At 37.5% G+C, this 25115-nt stretch overlaps 1 protein-coding gene across 1 annotated transcript in view; it reads right to left on the minus strand.

The window, feature by feature from the left end:
• LOC113098921 (NACHT, LRR and PYD domains-containing protein 5-like) overlaps positions 1–25115 on the minus strand; it is a 258050-nt gene that overhangs the window by 111558 nt on the left and 121377 nt on the right. The window lies entirely within an intron of this gene.

The following is a 25115-nucleotide window of genomic DNA, read 5'->3' on the forward strand; positions in this document are numbered from 1 at the left end:
AGGGTGTCTTCAGTATAGCAGTGATAAGAAAAGCCATGTTTCTGAATGACAGAACCTAGTGAGGCCATGTAGACAGAGAAGAAACGTGGTCCAAGAACTGAGCCCTGAGGCACCCCAGTAATTAGATGTTGTGACTTGGACACCTCTCCTCTCCAAGATACCTTGAAGGACCTATCTATGACGTAAGACTCAAACCACTGGCGTGTGGTTTCTGAGATGCCCTTTGCCAGTAGAGTTGACAAGGGGAATGTGGTGATTCACCATATAAAAAAAAAAATATATATATATATATATATATATATATACATATATATACACCTTGATATCCTGGCTTCTCTTGCTTTGCAACATAGTTGACAAGATAGGTTATTACATTTGTGAGGTAGAAATCAAGGCTGTGTTTTTGATACTGTCTTTGGTAAACTGCAGTTTTAAGGTGAAAATGCTTAGCAATGGTGTTGACTAATGAATTTGCACAAGGTTTGTCCTAAAGCATATTGAAAACAGCACATCGACATATAAACAACATTAAAACATGATTTTCTCTACAGGGAGTCTTTACATTATGTGGTTAAAACATACTGATATATAGTCAAGTTCAGAATTGTTAAATATGAGCAAAAATACTGTAAATATATCTGAAAGTTTAGTTCATTCTTTTGATCTTCCATTAAAAATGACAACAAATCTATTTAATCTATGCATTATTAGTGCCATCAGAATTAGCATGGTAATGCATGCAATTAATTTTTTCAGTTATTGTGTTCAAAATATTTAACACAATTAAGCTAAGGTTGGCAATGTCTAGTTATATCAGACAGTTAAGTCACAAAGTTACCAAAAAAAGGCAATTAATGCTGCCTTAAAACTGTGCATTCATGTAAGTATTTGTTGTATTTGAGTCACATTAAGAACAAACTGTCCTGCATAGTGTTCGACAGATACTGATTTTTATAACCCATTATTTGCATGTTTATGTGTCCGATAACCAATCTGCAGAACCAATATTTATTTATTGTTATACTTCTGTTTTTGACACAATAATTACAACACCACTTAATTGAACAATTTATAACAATCCCTCCCTCCTTGCAAACAAAATAATACAACAAAAACATTTTATTTATAAAAAGAATCAGCAGCATCACTAATATTAACAATAAGCAAAATACATTTAGTCATCAATCAAATCAACAAAAGAGCAATGATATACAAGTATTATAACAAGTCTCAGTTAGCTATTTGACATGCTAGTTTTTTTTTTAATAAAGAATAGAATTAGAATAGTGAGTGCTAAAGTTAAAGGGTCAAATAAAGATGTTTTTTTTTAGTAGGGCTGTGTGATATGGAGAAAATATCTAATTGCTAATTATTTTTTTTTTTTTTTGACATTGAGATTTGATTTGCGATTTTAAATTTGTATTAAATTAATTGCATGCATTAACATGCTAATTTTGACGGCACTAATAATTTTCGTTTATAATTTTATATTTTTAATCAGTTTAAGCTTTGAGAAAATGCGTTCTCCAGAGTTCACACTGACGGTGAGAGTGAGAAACACTCTCAATGCTACAAAAACATTTGGAAAAATTTATTCCATCCCTTTTTCACAGATGAATTTAAGTGCATCCAGTGCTTTAGCTCCAGCAGGCGTCTGCCCAAAGCAGTCAGCTCTTCGAACAATTCATGCCAAACAACGTCCCACGAGTCTCCATGAGTCAGGGCCTTAAGCAACCCTGAAGAACTATTGTATTCTCCTTACGAATACGAAATACGAATTCTTTTCCCGCGGCCAGGCAGGAATTTTTATTCTAAATTTAAAGTGAATTTATACTATAATTTATACTAATGGAGTGGGTAAAGAAATGCTGTTGATATAAGTGTGATAATTGTAACCTAATGTAAAACAAACAAATTAATTAATAATTCTCTCTCTCTCTCTCTCTCTCTCTCTCTCTCGGGATTGTGGGTAGTGGGAGGAGTTTTGGAACTTTGGAGCACGCTTTTGAGAGTTTGTTTCGCTTTATATATTAGTCTTTATACGAATTTAGTTTAAAAATATTTAATTAGCTTATGCGCTGACGGAAGTTGGCGAAGGTGAGCTTCAACAGATGGGGTCGAGTGGAGATTTCTCACGCTTGACTCTCAGACATGGATTTAAATGCACGCCAGACGACTCCATATCTGTGGAAGATGTGTTGGTTGCAGTCAGTGAACAAGTTGGTGGGCTAAATATCAAGTCAGCCTCTAGAATGAATAAAGCCGTTGTTGTTTTTCTTACCGATGTTCAAATGGTGGATAATCTGATTGAACGTGGAATTACAATTAATGACACGTTCTTACCAGTACTGCCGTTATCGAGTCCCTCAAAGAAAATTGTGTTATCGAATGTTCCTCCGTTCATTAAGAACGAAGTTATTCAGGGAGTACTTGAACGATATGGCAAATTAACAGGGCCTATTAAGATGATCTCGTTAGGTTTGAAAAATCCAGACATCAGACACGTCATGTCTTTTCAGCGATATACGTACATGATATTGAATGAGCAACAGGATCCGCTTAATTTGGCTGTGAAATTAACTAATGAAGGTAAAGAGTATACTATCTTTATTAGTTCTGATCAAATGAGATGCTTTTCGTGCGGGGGACAAGGGCATGTGCGGCAAATGTGCCCAAATAAACAAACAGATAAGCCTTCTCGTTCGAAAATAACCGAACAAGGTGCTGAACTAGAAACTGAACCCGTAGCGGTAGTTGAAACAGTGCCTACAAAGCAAAGTAATGTTAATAGAGACACGGAGAGCTGTGAGAGTGCTGAAACGCTAGAAAATCAAGCTGGCGTTGGGGAAAAGTCCGCGCCAGATGTTAATGAGGATGATACACGATTAGAAAAAGAACAAACAGAGATGGAGAATAATGAAGTAAATGGTGAAAGTGAGGCAGCTGAAGAAAGCTACACTCAGATGTCCGCGGGGAGTTCAGAATATGTTCAGTCTGAAAATGACTCGGACGATGATATAGAGATAGAGAGTCTATCTGATGGAGAGGATGTTGAAGGAACGGGATCAAGTATTCCCAAGTTGGATACAGTAAAACAAATAAGTGATTTTCTTGATGAAACTAAAGGAGCTCGTAAACCACAAATTGAGACATTTTTCCCGGATTTGAAGCGTTTTTTGGTGTCTAGCAAGGTTGCAATGAGAAAAGCAACTTTTGATGAACTCAGTAGGCAGAAGCGGTATCGCCTTAAAAAAATAATAACAAAGGTGAAAGGTATGACCAATCGTGATGGAAAAAAAATCTGATTATCACAAAATGAGGAAGAAAGAGTATATGGCTAGGTGCTTGATATCAGTCACTTTTTTATTTATAAGCACAATGACATTCTTGAATTTTGGATCTTTGAATGTTAATGGATGCTGTAGTGCTGAAAAAAGGGCTGCTTTGTTTGATTTTGTAGATTTGAAGAAAGCAAGTATAGTTTTTCTGCAGGAAACACACACAGATATGGACAATCAGGCTCAGTGGCTCAGTGAATGGAGAGGCCAAGCTTTCTTTAGCCATAAATTAAATGTTAGTGCCGGAGTAGGTTTTCTTATTTCTTCAGATTTACAAATTCAAGATATTAAGGTTACAGAAATTATATCGGGTAGAATGCAAATATTAGATTTTAAGTTATATGAATTCTATTTTTCTCTTATTAATGTCTATGCTCCAAATAATGGTGTAGAAAGAGTCTGTTTTTTCAAAAAATTTAAAGATGTTGTTTCAGAAATTTCAAATAATAGAATAATAATTTTAGCTGGTGATTTTAATTGTACTCTTGATTACACTATGGATCGGAATCATGTTGAGCCTCACTTAAAATCGTCTGAAACTCTCAAAACCGTAGTCCAGTATCATAAATTTGTAGATGTATGGAGAGAAGGTTTTCCTAGTGACAGACAATACACATGGTTAAAAATAAATGCTAACACAGTTTCTGGTGCACGGCTGGATAGGATTTATGTTCAAATTGGTAATAGAGGAAGATTTTTTAATAGTTATATTTCACCAACGTCACTTTCTGATCATCACTATGTTGCTGTAACTATGTCTATAACACAGAGTACTTCTTATCGTAATTATTGGCGTTTTAACAATAGATTGTTGCAAGATAAATCCTTTGTAAAAATTTTCACGCAGTTCTGGGGAGAGTGGAAAGAGAGAAAGTTACAGTATAAAACGTTAGGCCAGTGGTGGGATATCGGAAAAGCACAGATCCAGATTTTTTGCCAACAATATACAAAGAATCGTACGGTTGAGATGAGAGAAAAAGTCCTTCTTTTGGAACAACAAATTCTTAAACTAAGTAGCACCATTGGTGTGGGTGAAGATACAGAGACTGCAAGGACACTTGAAAAGTATAATTTGCTTCTAAAAAATTTGTATGAAGAAAGGAGTCATAGCACATCTATACGTGGAAAATTTCTTCAGTTAAACAGTATGGATTCTTCAACAACATTTTTCTTTTCATTGGAGAAGAATGTTAGAGAAAAGAAGAATATAAATTATCTCAAACTGTTAAATGGAAAAGAAATAACTGAAAAGAAGGAAATAATTTCACAAGCTTTATGGTTTTATGAATATTTATATAGTGCACAACCTTGCAATTCTGAAGCAACGGATAAACTTCTAGAGGAACTTCCACAGCTTGGAAAAGAAGATAAAGCTGATTTTACAAAGTTTTTTGGTCTATTATAGGAGAAGATCTGCACGCTGTGTTTCTTGAAAGCTTTGAGTCAAAAACTCTACCTCTCAGTTGTAGAAGAGCTGTGGTGACCCTGTTACCTAACAGGTCTCGGCTTATTAAAAAACTGGCGACCAGTCTCTCTTTTAGGAACTGATTACAAACTTTTATCTAAGGCTTTGACAAATCGTCTGAAAAAATCTTTAGCATCAAATATTCATGGAGACCAGTCGTACTGCATTCCAAAGCGTTCTATATTTGATAATCTTTTTCTTGTGCGCGATATGTTGGTTTTAACTGAACTGCATAAACTAGACCTTGGCCTTGTGTGTTTGGACCAAGAAAAGGCCTTTGACAAAGTTGACTATGCATATTTGTTTAAAGCGCTGGAAGGCTTTGGCTTTGGAGAACAGTTTACTTCATGGGTAAGGCTTTTGTATAACAACGTTTACAGCATGCTGAAGGTTAATGGAACTCTAACAAGACCTTTTGCAGTGCACAGAGGAGTGAGACAAGGTTGTAGCTTATCTGGCCTCTTGTTCACAATTTCGATTGAACCACTGTTAAAGATGTTGAGAGAGAAGTTACAAGGATTGACTTTTCCACCATCTTGCCTTTTGAATATACCAACAGTGAAACTAACAGCTTATGCTGATGACATCACAGTTATTATTAGATCTGAAGATGATGTTAAACATCTGGTTTCATGCCTCAATATCTTTCAAAGTGCATCTTCTGCACGGGTTAATTGGGAAAAAACTGATACCCTGTTATTGGGTAATTGGTCAGATCAGAACCTACCTCAGCTTCCAAATCAGTGCCGTTGGAATAAAGAGGGTGTTAAAATCCTTGGACTGTATTTTGGGACTGAGCAACGTATGAAAAAGAATTGGGAAGGACTTATGGAGAAAGTGACTGGAAAGCTTCAGAGATGGAATTGGATTCAAGCCCGGCTTTCTTACAGAGGCAAAGTGTTAGTAGTGAACAATCTTGCTGCCTCAATGCTGTGGCATCGCTTAACAGTATTGGATCCTCCAAAAGATCTCGTTAAAACTTCAGAAAGCTTTTGTGGATTTCTTCTGGGGGGGCCATTATTGGCTCCCCCCTGGAGTACTTTGTCTTCCTGTCAACGAGGGTGGTCAAGGGTTAATCCATTTGACCTCTAAGGTAAAAGCAATGAGGCTACAAACAGCCCAAAAGCTGCTTTATTCTTCAGACTCTGCACCATGGATTAGTTTTGGTCTTGCCATTTTACAAAAAAAAAGCAAGATGGAGCTTGATAAACAGATGTTTTTAATTTCTAAAAATGATGTAAAAGATAAGACTGTTCTAAAGTTTTATGGATCTGTTTTTGAAGCTTGTAGGTATTTTAAGCTGGAGCGGAGAGAACATTTTGGCTTTGATGAACCACTTTTTCATAACCCCTGGTTTTGTCAAAACTCTACTATGTCTAACACTGATATCTCTAATTTTGTTTCAGCAGGAATAACTAAAGTTGGAAATTTGTTGGATTTGTCAAAGAGAGAGTGGGTTTCAGTACAGGTGTTTACTAAGAAGATTGGAAGTAGATCAGAGAGAATAGTTGGAAATATTCTGAAGAGTTTGAAAACATCTTTTCCTAGACCTTTACAAGAGTTTATATCAAATTTTATGTCTGGTAATTTTATTAAAGTTCCTTTTCCAGAAGTGTATGTAACTCCAAACTATTTTTCATCCAGGATGAATATAATAATGTTGATAATGAGAATATGTTGTTGTCTTTTAAAGGGTTACAAAGTCTTCCCTTTTCTATGGCAAGCAAACAAAATTTATATAACGTTTGTGCAAAGTCATTCTTTGTGGGACAGTTAAGAGAGAGGAGAGATACAAAGTGGAGAACTTGTTTTTCTGGATCTGATAATGAATCACCTTCTTGGTGTTCATTGTATAAAAATCCTCTTCCAAAAAGGTCTGGTGATTTACAGTGGCGAATTTTGCATTGTTCATTGGCAACAAAAGTGTTTTTGTTTAAATGTAAATTTTCAGTTTCTCCGCTTTGTACTGTGTGCAAAGTACCTGACACTGTTTTTCATATTTTTTGTGAATGTTGTAAATTATTTCCTTTTTTCAACATTTTAAACGGAATTTTCAGCAGGTTAGGTATACATTTTTCAAAAACAATGTTTATTTATGGGTATAAATACTCTCGGAATAAGAAGGAGTTTTGTACTTTTTCAAACTTTCTGCTTGGACAGGCAAAATTAGCTATTTGGAAAGCTTATAGAATTGAAATGGAAGGTCAGGAAGTTAATATGGTCAACTTGTTCAAGGCTTTAGTTGAATCTAGGACTCGATTGGAATATGAATATTATCGAGTAAATAGTGATGAATTGATGTTTGAGAATAAATGGTGTTTAAATAAGGGTTTAGTTTTTGTAGAGGATGAAAATCTTTTTTTTAACTGGTAGTAGGTTATGAAATGGTTTTGTATGTGAAAATGTAATTTAATGGTAAAATAAATTTGTATTTAAAGGTCTCTCTCTCTCTCTCTCTCTCTCTCTCTCTCTCTCTCTCTCTCGCCTTCTCTCTCTTGCCGCTCTGAGCTGCCGCCCTAGGCGGCTGCCTAGTTCGCCTATAGGCACGCGCCGGCCCTGTGAACATGCAATTAGAGATGCTCTTGATATGCATTGTGACGCAGCTCTTGTAAATGATCTTTTTTTTTCTTTGTCCGTCTTTTCGAAGCTTAAGTTACATAACGTTTTTCTTTAGTTTTAATTTGCCTAACTATTGATCTGACACTGTAGACACCATAATCCCACTTTGTCTCTCTCCTGCTTTGTTTTTATTTATTTTTTATTTTTTTATGGTTGGCGTTTACACAGTTGGCTAGAGCTGTGCTGATTGGGGAGAACGGAGGGCTCACTCTATTGGTTAGTAAGACTGTCACTCAAGGCTGGACAGGCTTTTGCGATTAGCAAATCGCAGCATCTCATATCGCGATTTCTATTTGATTTCGATTAATAACACAGCCCTAGTTTTTAGCCTATTCTTGAAGATGGTTAAGGACTCAGCTGCTTGGATTGAGTTTGGCAGGTCATTCCACCAGGAGGGAACATTTAATTTAAAAGTCAGTAAAAGTGACTTTGTGCCTCTTTAATGCTATAATACAATTATTGCTTTTATCTCTGAAAGAAAGCAGAAAAAAATTGTGCTTTATATTGTTTTTTTTATTCAGATACCCAATTAGTCAAAAACTACACAAACAATGCTAGCAAGCATGTGAGCTGTTATCAAAGGCAAAGGAGGCCATTTTTCATATTATGAATAAATAAGTTGTTTCAGTTTGTTATTTGTCATGTTTTCATAGCATTCAGTTGGCACATTTGTTTTTAGGGCATTGGGCAGAATGTGGAATATTTTTTTTTTTTTTTTTTTGAGTAAAATTAAAGAAAATATGGGTTTTAACTCGATTAATCAAGAAAAAAAAAATAATAATAATTCGGCCAACTAATCGATTATCAAAATATTCCTTAGTTGCAGCCCTACAGACAACACATATCATGCCAATAGGCATTAGAAAGAAAAGGAAATGGAGATCTACTTTATATTTTAAAGCATTCGTTTCAATCAAACGGAGAAAAAAAAGTATCGAAAAAGATGCTAGGATTTGGGGAGGTAAACAAGAGATTCTTCTTGCATTCCAGTGAATTATTCATGAGATATAGGGCCCTATCATACACCCAGTGCAATGCGATGCAAGGCACAGTGCAGTCCGGTGCTGTTCGCATTTTCCCGTCCAGCGCCACGTTGTTTAATTAGCAAATGCATTTGCACCCATTTGTGCGCCCATGGGTCTGCTGGTCTAAAAAAAAAAGAGGTGTGTTCAGGCGCATTGCTGGTGCATTGCTATTTTAGGGAGCTGAAAATAGACTGCGTCATAGACCAGCTCAAACCTGATCTAAAGTCAATGGTGCAATGTATTTATTTGTATTATTTAAAGAGCAAGTTAGAAAATGTGCCTCTGGGCGGGTCCACAGTGCACATTGACTTTGCTTATTACACAGGGATGCGCATCATACAAACATGCCAAATATTAAAAACAGTGTAAAAAATGACAGTGTAAAAGAATATTATTGTGTAGGCTACATAAATATAAAAATGTAATGATGGATAGTCATTGCATGTATTAGAATTAGGCTACCTATTTGCAATTCAGCCTATTACTACTTATAATGATGAATGAAACTGGGTAATTAATTGAACAATCGTGCCAATACACACACACACACACATATATACATGCAGTACCGCCGCTACCTATACGCAGAGTGCGCAGAGTGCTCATGTTTGCGGCTGAATGTTCATACTTGATGGATGGACATCTATGCCCGGGTAAAGGACATCAGCAATCCAGCGCAGAGAAAAGAAAACTTTAAAAAAAAGTTATTATAAAAAAATATAAAAAAGTTTAAAAAAAAAACCCATTTTTGGCTTGACGTTGGAGAGTCTCAAATTTAGGGACCGTCTCTAAAGTTACATGCGATATTGGTATACACTTTTCTAACGTCAGTAGCATTTGAACAGAATGACTTACAGTCATAAAAACAACTGTAATTGTTCATCTATGTGTCAGCTATAATGCACAATTTAATTGAATGTTTATTTATTAAAATAAACTGTAAATCAAATGTAAATTATGCTACTTTTCCATATGGGATCAAACGCAAATTTGAAGCTCAATAGCATTTGAGGAGAAAGACTTGCAGTTATAAAACAATTGTAATGTGTTAATTTAGGTGTCAGCTACAATGCACACCTTATAGATTTGTAATATATATATTAAAATAAATTATTAATCATGTAGGTAAAAACGAGGCCCGTTTATCACTTTCAGGCACATTCCTGTTAAAGTTTTTTTTTTCAGGTTCCCTTCTGAAAATTACCCATGGTTTTAACAATAAAACCACAAATCATCGTTCAAGCAGCTGGCATCCACCTCCGAAAGCAATTGTGTTTCATCGGTTAGCTCTGAGGCCAAGTAACTTGTCATACTGTATATGAAAATTATTATATTAAATGGTTTCTCCTACTTTTCTTGGTGATATTAAGTGCCAGTTTACCAGGAAGTGACTATTTTTTTCTCTTTGACTCTTTGGATGGAAATGGTATATGTTATATATGTTTTATCCCTGCTGCAGATGAAGCCTGTCAGTATGTGACTGGAATTGTGGGTAAAAACCCGTTACTCCTGAGAGAGCTGAATCTGAGTGGACGTGAACTAGGAGACACAGGAGTGAAACAGATTGCTGCCCTACTGCAGGATAAACACTGTACACTCAACACACTGATGTGAGTATTGTTTTCAGTTATCATGTATTTACAGTATATTAAGGAAGTCAGGTAAATCATACAGCTACAAAAGTAAAAGCAGATAAGTATATATTTAAAGTTAAAAAGCAGACACTTTTTTAATGTTTCAAATAAAGGATCTCAGATGTGTGTATCTTCTAAATTCTGCTGAAGATAATACATTACTGCTCTAATATAACATTTATCATTTCAGTTTCAACTAACTAGAAAATACTTCTCTTTCTGCATAGTATTCTTTCTATTCCCCTTGATTTATGTGTGAGAGTGTGTGTGTTTGTTGGATTAAATTTATTACATATACTCATTTGGACCATGTGAGTAAATGATGACAGCATTGTCATTTTTAGTTGGGTTAACTATGACGTTAATAAAAAAATTTTTTATTGTATTATTATTACTATGAAAATATACAATTATTGAATTGAGTTGGGGAGGTCATACCACCAGGAGGGAACATTTAATTTAAAAGTCTGTAAAAGTGACTTTGTGCTTTATTTGGGATGGCACAATCAAGCGACGTTCACTTGCAGAATGCAAGCTTCTAGAGGGCACATAAGTCTGAAGTAAAAAATTTAGGTACATGGGTGCAGAGCCAGTGGTAGTTTTGTAGGCAAACATCAATGCCTTGAATTTTATGCGAGCAGCTATTGGTAGTCAGTGCAAATTGATAAACATAGGTGTGACGTGTATTCTTTTCGGCTCATTAAAAATTAATCTTGCTGCCACGTTCTGGATTAATTGTAAAGGTTTGATAGAACTGGCTGGAAGACCTGCCAAGAGAGCATTGCAATAGTCAAGCCTGGACATAACAAGAGCTTGAACAAGGAGTTGTGCAGCATGTTCCGAAAGAAAAGGGGCCTGATCTTGTTGATGTTGAAGAAAGCAAATCTAAAGAACCTAAGGATGCCATGTAGACAGAGAAGATAAGTGGTCCAAGAACTGAGCCCTGAGGCACCCCAGTAGTTAGATGTTGTGACTTGGACACCTCACCTCTGCAAGATACTTTGAAGGACCTATCTGAAAAAAACGCAACCCGCAACCCGTGCTGTTTTAACGCGACTTACATAAAAAAAAAGCCCAAAGTCGCGTATTATAAGCGGACTTGCCAACTATGCTTGAAACTAATGCAACCTCCCCCAGCCCCCCTGAGAAATATAAAAGCCCCCCCCCAACTTATATGCCCTCGTGCCGGGCTTGACTAGCTTACATTTGATATACCTATTACAATAGTCCCTTTACAGTTACTGCTATCTTAAAAATATGGTTATATGTAGGTTTAAAATTCTGCAAAAGTCATGTTTAATGTCCAACAACAAATATCATAGCTAAATGTATGTGCAGTCATTTGTGTAGAAGGAGAAGAGCGGAGGGGAGAGAACACATCCCTGAGAAGCTCCAGTGCTGGTTATATGGGTGCTGGATGTATATTTTCCCAGACTCACTAGCTGCTTCCTGTCTTTCAAAAAGCTGTTTATCCACTGACAGACTGAGGTGGACAAGGAGAACTGAGTTTGTTTGGGCAAAAGAAGGTTTAGGATGATGGTGTTAAAGGCCGAGCTGAAGTCCACAAACAGGATCCTCACATAAGTCCCTGGTCTGTCTAGATGTTGCAGAGCATAATGCAGTCCGATGTTGACTGCATTGTCTACAGACCGCTGAAGGTCGTTCCTACAATTACTAAGTAATGTGTTATTGCCCAACATTTTCCACTAGTAATTATATATTAATACATTGGTTTTTGCAGATGCAAATATGTTAGAAACGATGCATTGTGATATAAATGACAACTTGTAAGCGATGCACACTTTTTAAACTGATGCATTGCATCATTTACTTTTTATACTGATGCAACGAGTGAATCAGGAAATCTTCCCATCCCTGGTCTGTATATGTATTTAGAGCCAGTGAGCAACAGACTTTCATAATAATCATAATAAGAAAAACCTTGTTAATGGGTGATAAAATAATTGTCGATGTTAATCATAATAACGCATTAACTTGCCCAGCCCTAATATATATGTATATATATATGTGTGTGTGTGTGTCATGTTTAAGGTAACAGTGCAACACATAATATCTTATTATTGATATTTATGATTATGATCTCGATGATATGATTAAATCTGTAGTCAGTATTGATTAAATTGGAGGAAATCCTGCCCATTCCACGGCTAGGAAAAAAAAGATAAAAGCACTTATGTTCATCTACTGAAGTGGTATACTAGCTCTGTGAATAAATTGAATAAAACAGCAAAATAACAACAACATCAATAACATCTTCATCTAAAAACATAAATAATTTACCTTTTTTTGACTAATATGTACATACAGTACCAGTCAAAAGTCTGGACCAATTACTATTTTTAATGTTTTTGAATAATGTCTCCTATGGATATCAAACCTGCATTTATTTGATAAAAAAAAAAAATCATTATTGCAAGGACACTTTTAAATTCTTTTTTTTTTTTTTGTGTATGTGTGTCTTGTGTAAGAGATTGCTGAATGAAAAAACAATATGTCACTTTTGTAATATGGCTATCGTCATAATCTTCATGATCAGTATTTGATTTCAATACCTAGGGTTCAGTATTAAGCGATACAAATATCGATCCGGTACCAATGAAGTTTTTTTTTTCTTTTTCCTTTTTCATTTAAGTAAATGTAGAATTTATAACGCAGTACTCGTAGTGACTAGAAGGGGTGATGAAGGCTGTCTTGCTTTTATCCCCTTTGCGGATTTGAACCAGGTTATAAGTGCTCCGCAGGACCAGCTTGGTGAATATGTGAGCTCCACGGAGTTCCTCGAGGGTGGCATGGATCAAGTGAAGTGGATACGGCAGCTTGACTGTCTGACTCTATAATTGAAAGGCCTCAAGTCCCCGTCCTTCTTGCCCACGAAGAAGTAGCTGGAGGCAGCCGATGAGCTGGATGGTTGTATGAATCCTTGCTTGAGGGCCTCCTTGATGTAATCCTCAACAGCCTTGCGCTCTGGGATGGACAGTGGATAGACTCGACCCTTAGGGAATTTAGCATCAGGCAGCAGGTCGATGGCACAGTCCTATGGCCTGTGAGGTGTTAAGTGGGTGGCTGCCTTCTTGCTGAGCACATCCTGGAATGTCACATAATCAGGTGGGATCATTGGAGCAACATCAGGCTCAGGGCTCTTGATGAGGGTGGAAGCCACGTGACACCCTGGAGAACAGAGAACTGGATGAGGAAGAGTGGTGAGATAATGTGGATGGCAGAACAGACTCCAACGAGTTACCTCACATGAATCCCACCTGATTTCCGGGGAATGTAACTTGAGCGTGCCAGGATGATATCGACCGTGGGTCCCTCCAGTACCAAGAAGTGTATCTCCTCTTCATGAAAGAGGCCAATCTTGAGAATTAACGGGGGTGCCCTAGAAATGACATGGTTCTAATTGATGATACTCAACGAAGGATGTGGGGTGTTACGACCCTATAGTTTTTCTGTGTTTTGGTTTGTGTGTGTCTGCCCAGGTTGCTGCTGATTGTTTCCTGCAGACTCATTGCTGTTGTCATCTGATTGGTCTTCTCTCCTTTAAAAGATATGACAGCATTTCCTTTTGGTGGGGGCCATTTTGTGAACCATGCTGTTTGTGCTGTGCTTGTGTTGGTTTACTCCATTTGTATACTAAATAGAGATTGTTGGATATTTGCTGTTCTGTAATATCCTCTGGCATACTTGAACCTTTGCCTGTTGTACGATTTTGATTTTGCATATGAACTTTCTTTCTTTGTAAATATTTATTGTGAATATTGTAAATAGTTTTGGGAAAGTAAGCAGTCATACGCCATCTTTTGGTTTTGCAATGTTTGGATCTCTGTTTTTGGATTATTTAGTTTGGTTAGAGAATTGTAATTTTTTTTTCTTTATTTTGGATAGGAAATTTAGAGGGTTTAATATTTAGAACATTTTGTTTATTATTTTGGCACTGTCAGCTCCTGAAAGTGGACTCCCAAATAAAATTCAAAAGAAGTTAATTGTTCATACTTGTTTTTTGTTTTTCATGTTATGCTCTACCCCTAGACGGGGCGTAACATGGAAATTGGAGGCTCGTCCGTTCTTACTCGCTCATCCATTTTGTCTGTTCCAGTGTAAAGTAGTGAGTTGTTTAGTTATTTTGTTGTGGTTTCTCTTTGACTCTGATTTTTTCTTTGGTAAGGGAGGAGATACGGCAATTAGAATGTCATCAAAAGATTGTAAAGATGATTTGTTAGTGATAGGAGATTTATGATATAGTTGTACCTCGAAATGCATTGAAGAAAGAGACTAAGGTGGCACTGTACACAGAGCTTAAAAAACAGAACATTTTACCTAGTGAGTAAAAATAAATCTGAAGATTTAAAAACTGCGGAGGCAGAATTCAAGTCCCAGGATATGGCTCGCATAGATCCTGTTGATCCTTCTCTGGTAAAACACCCCTTACTGGCCATCCAGTTGAAAGAACTGGAAGTGGAGCTAAGCAGAAACCAATACCAAAATCAGCTGTTGCATGTCCGAGCGGTAGAGCTTGAGACACAGCGAGACGTGAAAGAGCTGGAGCTCGAATTAAAGTTTGGGAAGGCTAAGCAGTTACAATCTCCAGTGTTACGGGGAAACACTCCTGTGCAGATGGTAATCACTTCTCTTCCTGTAATATTGCCAGTCAAGTCAAGTCACCTTTATTTATATAGCGCTTTAAACAAAACACTTTGTGTCAAAGCAACTGGACAACATTAATTAGGAAAAGAGTGTATCAGTAATGGAAAATGACAGTTAAAGGCAGTTCATCATTAAATTCAGTGGAACCCAAACTCCATTGGTGATAGAATGGAGAAAAAAAAAACCTTGGGAGAAACCAGGCTCAGTTGGGGGGCCAGTTCTCCTCTGACCAGACGAAACCAGCAGTTCAATTCCAGGCTGCAGCAAAGTCAGACTGTGCAGAGGAATCCTCTGTTTCCTGTGGTCTTGTCCTAGTGGTTGTCTGAGACAAGGTCATCTGTATCTGAGACAAGGGGATCTGTATCTGGGGCTCTAGTTGTCCTGGTCTCCGCTGTCTTTGATGGCTGTAGAGGTCCTTTCTAGGTGCCGATCCACCATCCTGATGATATCTCCCAAGGGTAACATATAAAGCGTGAAGAGTAGCGGCCCTAGTACTGAGCCTTGAGGTACTCAGATACCTCTTCATTCACTGAGATACCTCTTCATTCACTGCTACGAATTAATGGCGGTCATATAAGTACGATTTAAACCATGCTAATGCACTTCCATTAATGCCAACAAAGTGTTCAAGTCTATGCAAAATAATGTTGTGATCAATAGTATCAAACGCCATACTAGATCCAATAGAGAGATACAACCACGATCAGATGATAAGAGCAAGTAATTTGTAACTCTAAGGAGAGCAGTCTCAGTACTATGATACGGTCTAAATCCTGACTGGAAATCCTCACAGATACCATTTTTCTCTAAGAAGTAATATAATTGTGAGGATACTGCCTTTTCTAGTATCTTGGACAGAAAAGGGAGATTCGAGATTGGTCTATAATTAACTAGTTCTTTGGGGTCAAGTTGTGGTTTTGAAGCCAGTTTGAAGGTTTTGGGGACATATCCTAATGACAATTAGGAATTAATAATAGTCAGAAGAGTATCTATGACTTCTGGAAGCACCTCTTTAAGGAGCTTAGATGGTATAGGGTCATAACATACATGTTGTTGGTTTAGATGATTTAACAAGTTTATACAATTCTTCCTCTCCTATAGTAGAGAATGAGTGGAACTGTTCCTCAGGGGGTCTACAGTGCACTGTCTGATGCAATACTGTAGCTGACGGCTGAATGGTTACAATTTTATCTCTAATAGTATCGATTAAGTAGTATCGATTAAGTAGTTCATAAAGTCATTACTGCTGTGATGTTGGGAAATGTCAACACTTGTTGATGCTTTATTTTTCGTTAATTTTGCCACTGTTATGAATAAATACCTGGGGTTATGTTTGTTTTCATCTAAAAGAGAAGTAATCACATCTAGCAGTTTTTAATGCTTTTCTGTAGGATAGGTTACTTTCTCGCCAAGCAATACGAAATACCTCTAGTTTTGTTTTCCTCGAGCTGTGCTAAATTTTTCGGGCTGCTCTCTTTAGGGTTAACCTTCCGTTTTGACCCATGACTATGCTGCCTCACTGTCACCCAGTTGCCCTGCTGCAGGGGCTCTGTTGCCAGAACCGAACAATGTACAGAAATCCCTGAGCTAGACACATCCAAAGCCGTATCTAGAGCCCTAACATTGTTACTGTTCTCAATTAAAGTTTGGATGCATGTCTCTAATTCTGAAATCTTCTCTGTCATCCTAACTATTTCCCTGCATTTATCACATGTGAATCCCTCATCAGCGACAGAGATAGATAAACTGTACATGTTCAAGAGGTGCAAATAACAATAGCAGGAGAAGCCAATACTCATTGTGCTTGATGAAATATTCTTAACACAGTTGTTTGATGAACTTGTGAAAAACTGGAGTGAGAGAGAGTAGCGAGAGAGAGGAGGAGAAAAGAAAACTGCGTTAGGTACAAATGAAACTGCTAATGACAGGCTAACGAGTGCTAATGCAAAGCAGGTGAACTGCACTCACTGCCAGTGTCTAAGGTAAGTCCTGACACTGATGGTGATATTAGTAAACAAATTTAATTAGTCCCTACTTTTAGAGAATGTGAAGTTGACACGTATTTCACTGTGTTTGAGCATATTGCAGCCATGTTAAAGTGGCCGAGAAATATTTGGCCATTATTGTTTGCAGTGTAAACTTGTTGGGAAGGCACAAGAGGTATGTTCGGCGTTGACACTTGAACAAAGCATGAATTATGATTCGATTAAAGTGGCTGTATTAAGAGCATACAAACTTGTTCCAGAAGCATACAGTCAAAAATTTAGGGCTCATTTGAAAAACCCCAGTCAAACATTTGTCGAATTTGCACGTGAGAAGACTACATTATTTGAGAAATGGTGTGTAGCAAGCAAAGTCAATACTTTTGAGCAGTTAAAGGAACTAATTTTGAAAGTGAAAAAAGTGAAAGTGAAAGTGAAGTGACATTCAGCCAAGTATGGTGACCCATACTCAGAATTTGTGCTCTGCATTTAACCCATCCGAAATGCACACACACAGAGCAGTGAACACACACACATTGTGAGCACACACCCGGAGCAGTGGGCAGCCATTTATGATGCGGCGCCCGGGGAGCAGTTGGGGGTTCGATGCCTTGCTCAAGGGCACCTAAGTCGTGGTATTGAAGGTGGGGATAGAGCTGTTCATGCACTACCCCCACCCACAATTCCGTCCGGCCCGAGACTAGAACTCACAACCCTTCGATTGGGAGTCCAACCCTCTAACCATTAGGCCACGACTTGGAAGAGTTCAAAAACTGTGATTCTGCTGGTAAAGCTGGTAGTTTATCTCAATGAACAAAAAGTTTCATCTTTAACTGAAGCTTCTGTTTTTGCAGATGAATTCGTGCTCACGCACAAGGTTTCTTTTCAGTCCCCTCGTTTATCACGTCGCACTGTTGTGAATAGCAACTATAGTTCTAAGAGTCCAGATGCTGCGTCCCCAAATAATCACACAATTGATTTTTCGACGTCAAGAGAATGTTTTTATTGCCATGAAAGAGGACATTTGATTGCTACTTGCCCTGCATTACAGAAGAAAATTCAGAGGAAGGCTCAACATGCATTGAAGTCTGTAGCTTTTGTGTCCGCTCATTCTCCTGACTCATTAGCCTCTATTGATCCTACATTTGAACTGTTTGTTTGTGAAGGTGTAGTGTCATTGTCTGAATCAGATTCAAATTCTAAACCAGTACGTATTCTTCGGGATACTGGTGCTGGACAAACCTTCATCTTAGCAGATGTACTTCTATTTTCAGCACAGTCTAGATGTAACTCGGAAGTTTTAGTTCAACGAATAGAACTTGGTGGTGTAAGGGTTCCTTTGCATACTGTGTACTTGCGTTCAGACATTGTGACTGGTTCAGTTAACGTGGCTGTACGTAAAGAGCTACCAGTCAGGGGTATAGCTCTAATTCTTGGAAATGATTTGGCTGGAAGTAAAGTTGTTCATCTTCCTGAAGTTACTGAAGTCCCTGGTGTACCTCAGAATGATGTGTTAATTAAAAAGATTTCCAAGTGTATTTCATTCATGTGTTGTTACTCGTGCACAGGCGTGTAAATTCGACAATGAGATTGATCTCTCGGATTCATTCATGAATTCAAATGTTGTTGGCACTGAAAACACGAATGTGGAAGCTTGTAGGCCTATACAAAATGTAAAGCTGGAACCTATTTGACAAGAGACAGTTGATGGAGGCCCAAAATGCTGATGATACTTTAAAGTCATGTTTTTCTGCTGTGGTTGACAAAGCTGAGATAGCTGACCATACAATTGCATATTTTATTGACGACGGAGTGCTAATGCATAAGTGGAGACCTCTGAGCTTAAAGCAAGATTGGAGCTCTGTGTTCCAGGTAGTCGTTCCTAAGTCATATCGAGAACACGTACTGAGTGTGGGGCATGACCATGAGTTGTCCGGACATTTGGGTATTAAGAAGATCTACCATATTCTTCTTAAACATTTTTTCTGGCCTGGAATGAAGTCTGCTGTTACCCAGTATTGTCGATCGTGCCATGACTATCAGGTTGCTGGAAAACCAAACCAAGTTATTCCTCCAGCTCCCTTGAAACTCATTCCTGTAATGAGTGAAACATTCGAGAAACTAGTTATTGATTGTGTCGGTCCTTTGCCAAGAACGAAATCTGCTCACTCATATCTGTTAACACCGATGTGTTCTGCTACTAGGTTCCCTGAAGCCATTTCTCTACGATTCCAATCATCGTGAAAGCCATAGTGAAGTTCTGTACAACATTTGGTCTTCCAAAATGGATTCAATCCAGTCAAGGATCCAACTTCATGTCAATGTCAATGAAGGGGACATTTGATAAAAAGACTGTTCAACGCTCGTTTGAAGTAGGTGATCAAGTTCTTGTGTTGCTACCTTTGCTTGGCTCTGCACTACAGGCAAAGTTCAGCGGGCCGTATGTGATTGAAGAAAAGTTGAATGATACTGATTATGTAGTACAGACCCCTGAGTGGAAACGAAAGACTCGTATTTGTCACATAAAAATGCTTAAGTTGTATGTTTTTCGTTCTAATTCTAAAAACTCTATCAGTGTTCCTGTAACTTCTGTGACTCCAGTTGTAGTAGCCTCTGTAAATGTAGCTTCTGAGTATTCTCCAAGCATGGATGATCTTCGGTCAGGAGGTGCATGTCTTCAAAATTTTGAAGCTTTATTAACTCTTGATTCTAAACTTTCTCATTTATCTAGATCTGCTCAAAGTGAAATTGTGCAGTTGATTGAAAAGTATTCATCGCTTTTCTCAGATGTACATACTGTGACTCATGTGCTAATGCATGATATTGATGTTGGTGACCATCGACCCATTAAACAGAATGCTTACCATGTAAACCCTGTGAAACTTGAAATCATGAAGAAAGAAACTCAGTATTTGATTGAAAATGGTTTGGCTTTTCCCAGTTGTAGTCCTTGGTCTCCTCTGTGTGTGTTTGCCCCGAAAGCTGATGGAACCTCACATTTCTGTACCATTTACTGCAAGGTAAATTCAAAAGTTGATTGTTCACACTTGTTATTTTTTTTTCCATGTTATGCTCTACCCCTAGACGGGGCGTAAAATGGAAATGGGCTGGGCAGGCATGGATGATATGATCAGGTAGGGCACAGTAAAGGCAGAATCCTGACATGAGCCGGCATTTGTGTTCTTCAGATGATGGACGCGTGGATTCCACTTGTATGGGCTCTGGTACTGGAGGGCTGTTAGTGGGAGAACCAGACTGCTGGGCAGCTTTGACAATTGGGCGTCTAGGTGCTGTAAAATGCAATTGGCCTTCAGCATAAAGTTCTTTAAACTGATGGAATCTTCATAGATTGCCTTTTGTGCACAGATCCGTGGATTAAGACCTTGACGATAGGTGCTTAGAAGCACTGCTTCGTTCCATCCACTAGCTGCCACCAATGTTTGAAACAGGATGGTGTAGTTACTGGTCATTGTTACGCCCTGACGCAACCATAGTAGTTGGTCCGCCGTAGAGATTTCTTCTGCAGATGAACAGAACACCTCCTTAAAGTGGGTGGCAAAAGTTTCAAAAGAGATATTTATGGCACTGTTCACATCCCAGATGGCCTTTGCCCATTGCAGGTCTCACCCAGACAGTAGAGAAATTAAGAATGCTACCTTGGAGATCGGTGGAGAATTTCTGCGGTTGCGCCTCAATGTACAGCGAGGCCGTGAGAAAAGAACCACCACATCCAGCTGATTCCCCCGCATATGAAGCAGGCAGTGCCATGGGACTGGCGGAGGCAGATCGAGGAGTGGATGAAGCAATGAGTGCTGACCGGAGGAGGTTGTCCAGCTCCTGTAGAAGAACTACTGGAGCAGGTGACTGGGGATCCATGAAGTTGACTTTGTTAGTCCGGTCTTCTGTCACTAAACACTATGGAGATGGAGGGTTTCGTGCAAGTGAACAGTTAATTTACAAGTGGTAATGTGACAAGGTGTTGTTGAGTTGTTCAGAGGATAACTTCCATAGCTCTGGAGATAAACACACAGAGAGTCAGCTTAAGTGTGTCACAGGAGATCCTCGTGGGGATATCTGATGACATAGGAAAGACAGGTTAGTAGTGAGAGGTCCTGTGTGATTGGGATCATGCTTGATGGGAGTCAGGTGCAGGTGATGATTGGGTTGGCTGTGACAGAGAGTTCCTTACACAATGTCAAAAAAAAAAAAAAAAACTGTCTACCTGCTTAATCGTTTACAATCTCTAGATTATAAAACACTGCACTCTGTCAGCAATGTAACGGGGCAGTAAAGTATAGAGACCTCAGCTTGTAACTAAACTGTAATTACTGTTTTGAAAATAAAAATAATCAAATTACAGTAACGCGTTACTAAGAAACACTTTATTTCCCATACATTTTCCACTAGTAATTATATACTAATAAATCATTTTTCTACAGATGCAAATATATTAAATGATGCATTGTGATATAAATGCCAACTTGTAAGCAATGCACACTTTTTAAACCGATGCATTGCATCGTTTACTTTTTATGTCGATGCACGGAGTGAATCGGGAAACTTCCAATCCCTGGTCTGTATATATACATATACTCTCACCTAAAGGATTATTAGGAACACCTGTTCAATTTCTCATTAATTATTTAATCAACCAATCACATGGCAGTTGCTTCAATACATTTAGGGGTGTGGTTCTGGTCAAGGCAATCTCCTGAACTCCAAACTGAATGTCAGAATGGGAAAGAAAGGTGATTTAAGCAATTTTGAGCGTGGCATGGTTGTTGGTGCCAGACGGGCCGGTCTAAGTATTTCACAATCTGCTCAGTTACTGGGATTTTCACGCACAACCATTTCTAGGGTTTACAAAGAACGGTGTGAAAAGGGAAAAACATCCAGTATGCGGCTGTCTTGTGGGCGAAAATGCCTTGTTGATGCTAGAGCTCAGAGGAGATTGAAGCCAATAGAAGAGCAACTTTGACTGATATAACCACTCGTTACAACCGAGGTATGCAGCAAAGCATTTGTGAAACCACAACACACACAACCTTGAGGCGGATGGGCTACAACAGCAGAAGACCCCACCGGGTACCATTCATCTCCACTACAAATAGGAAAAAGAGGCTAAAATTTGCACGAGCTCACCAAAATTGGACAGTTGAAGACTGGAAAAATGTTGTCTGGTCTGATGAGTTTTGATTTCTGTTGAGACATTCAGATGGTAGAGTCAGAATTTGGCGCAAACAAAATGAGAACATGGATCCATCATGCCCTGTTACCACTGTGCAGGCTGGTGGTGGTGGTGTAATGGTATGGGGGATGTTTTCTTGGCACACTTTAGGTTCCTTAGTGCCAATTGGGCATCGTTTAAATGCCACGGCCTACCTGAGCATTGTTTCTGATGTCCATCCCTTTATGACCACCATGTACCCATCCTCTGATGGCTACTTCCAGCAGGATAATGCACCATGTCACAAAGCTCGAATCATTTCAAATTGGTTTCTTGAACACTGAGTTTCATGACAATGAGTTCACTGTACTAAAATGGCCCCCACAGTCACCAGATCTCAACCCAATAGAGCATCTTTGGGATGTGGTGGAATGGGAGTTTTGTGCCCTGGATGTGCATCCCACAAATCTCCATCAACTGCAAGATGCTATCCTATCAATATGGGCCAAGATTTCTAAAGAATGCTTTCAGCACCTTGTTTAATCAATGCCACGTAGAATTAAGGCAGTTCTGAAGGCGAAAGGGTGACAAACACAGTATTAGTATGGTTTTCCGGTAACACTTTAGAATAAGGTTCCATTAGTTAATGTTAGTTAATGTATTAATTAACATGAACAAACAATGAATAATACATTTATTACTGTATTTATTAATCTTCGTTAATGTTAGTTAATGAAAATACAGTTATTCATTGTTAGTTCATGGTAATTCACAGTGCATTAACTAATGTTAACAAGCACAACTTTTGATTTAAATAATGCATTAGTAAATGTTGAAATTAACATGAACTAAGACTTATAAATGCTGTAGAAGGATTGTTCTTGCTTAGTTCATGTTAACGAAAGTAGTTAACTAACATTAACTAATGGAACCTTATTCTAAAGTGTTACCGGTTTTCCTAATAATCCTTTAGGTGAGTGTGTATATATGTGTGTGTGTGTGTGTGTGTCATATTTAAGGTAACAATACAACACATAATGTCATATTATTGATATTGTTCTCGCCGTTAATCAATACATTAATGTGATAATAACGCATTAACTTGCCCAGCCCTAATATATATAGATATATATATATATATATATATATATATATATATATATATATATATATAGTGTGTGTGTCATATTTAAGATAACAATGCAACACATAATATCATATTATTGATATATTTAATATTGATTAAATTGGAGGAAATCCTGCCCATTCTACAGCTAGAAAAAAAAATATATAAAAGCACTTATGTACTGGTATTCTGGAACTGTGAATAAATTGAAAACAGCAACTACAACAATAAAATCTTCATCAAACAAACAAAAAAAAGAATTTAGCTTAGATAAAGTTTAAGTTGATTAATGTATACATACAGTACCAGTCAAAAGTCTGGACCAGTAACAATTTTTTATGTTTTTGAATAGTCTTTTATGCTTATCAAACCTGCATTCATTTGATTTAAAAAACAAAAAACAAAACTGTAATATTCAGAAAGGTTGTTAAATACATAAAAAAGTGATAATAAAGAGATATTGTTATAACAATATTTTTAAACCTATATTTAATATATTTACATTTTTTTAAATCAACAAATCGTGAAGAAAGAATCAAAGATAGAAATTAAACATGCACTGTTTCACGTTATAATGATTTCTGTATGAATATGGTACACATAGGACTGGAGTAATAGCTGATAAAATTCTGCTTTGATATAGCTGAAATAGAAAAATAGAAAACTATTATTTTAAATTGTAATAATATTACACAATGTTACTGTGTTTTTTTTTTAATCAAATAAATCCAGGCTTGAGGAGCATACGAGACTATTCAAAAACATTGAAAATAGTAATGGGTCCAAACTTTTGTACTGTACAAGTACAAAATATGCCAAATTTAAAATTAGATTTTGTATAAAAAAAAATTGTGATCATATTTGTTTCAGATGTTTTTTATTGGGGGTGGGGGGCCTCCAACATGAATTTTGCCTAAGGATTAATTATAATTTTGAATATAATAAAAACCTTTTCTAATAGACTTTCAGACTGCAGTATCACTGAAGAAGGTTATAAAGCTCTGTCTTCAGCTCTGAGATCAAACCCTTCACACCTAAAAGAGCTGGACCTCACAGGAAATGATCCTGGACCATCAGGAGTGAAGCAGCTCAGTGATTTACTACAGGATCCAAACTGTCAACTCAAGACACTGAGGTGAGTCGTGATGAAATAATGGCAAATAAATATGCAGGCAATTTATTTATAAAGAATATTTCACTAAAACAGTCTGTAGGTCCATCCCGTTCACAGTGTTTCAGAGTCAGATGTTGTTTATTTCTGAAATGAAGTTTACTTCATCTTCTCTTTTGCAGGTTTTTGGGTCCTGCAGCAGATGAAGGCTGTCAGTATGTGACTGGAATTGTGGGTAAAAACCCGTTACTGCTGAGAGAGCTGAATCTGAGTGGACATGAATTAGGAGACACAGGAGTGAATCAGATTGCTGCTCTACTGAAGGATAAACACTGTACACTCAACACACTAATGTGAGTTTTTCATTGTTACAAGGACACTCGTGACTTTTGTAATATGGCCATCATCATCATCTTCATCACCAGAATTTGTCAACTGTCAGCTAAAACATACTGGTAAATATTAAAAAACTGAAGTGTTTTCTCTTCATGCAGTCTGAAGAACAACTGTATCACAGAAGGAGGGTGTCATGTTCTGGCTGCAGCTCTAAATTCAAACCCTTCAAATCTGACAGAGCTGGATCTGAGTGAAAATAAACTAGGAAACCCAGGAATGAAGATCATCTTGACTCTGTTTGAAAATGTAAAGTGTAGACTGGAAAAGCTGAAGTAAGTATTTTAAAAGTGTATCCCATTAATTACTCAGACTCTAATGACCCACCACAGTTTCAGAAATATGAAAATATTTTACACTTCTCATCAGAATTACACCATTAATCAAAATAAACTTGACATTGTGATATGTGATGCAGTCTGCAGTAGGGACGCTCCGATCTGCCTTTTACACCTCCAATACTGATTCCAATCCAGCAATAAAAATCAGTGAACAATCATATTAGAAATCCTAAAATTTGTAAAAAAAACTATTTTGTGTGGAACAAAAAAAGTTTTGCACTAAATATGGTAAAATGTTACACATTTCTA

Source organism: Carassius auratus, unplaced genomic scaffold (genome assembly GCF_003368295.1).
Source record: "Carassius auratus strain Wakin unplaced genomic scaffold, ASM336829v1 scaf_tig00216741, whole genome shotgun sequence".
NCBI classification, from domain to species: domain Eukaryota; kingdom Metazoa; phylum Chordata; class Actinopteri; order Cypriniformes; family Cyprinidae; genus Carassius; species Carassius auratus.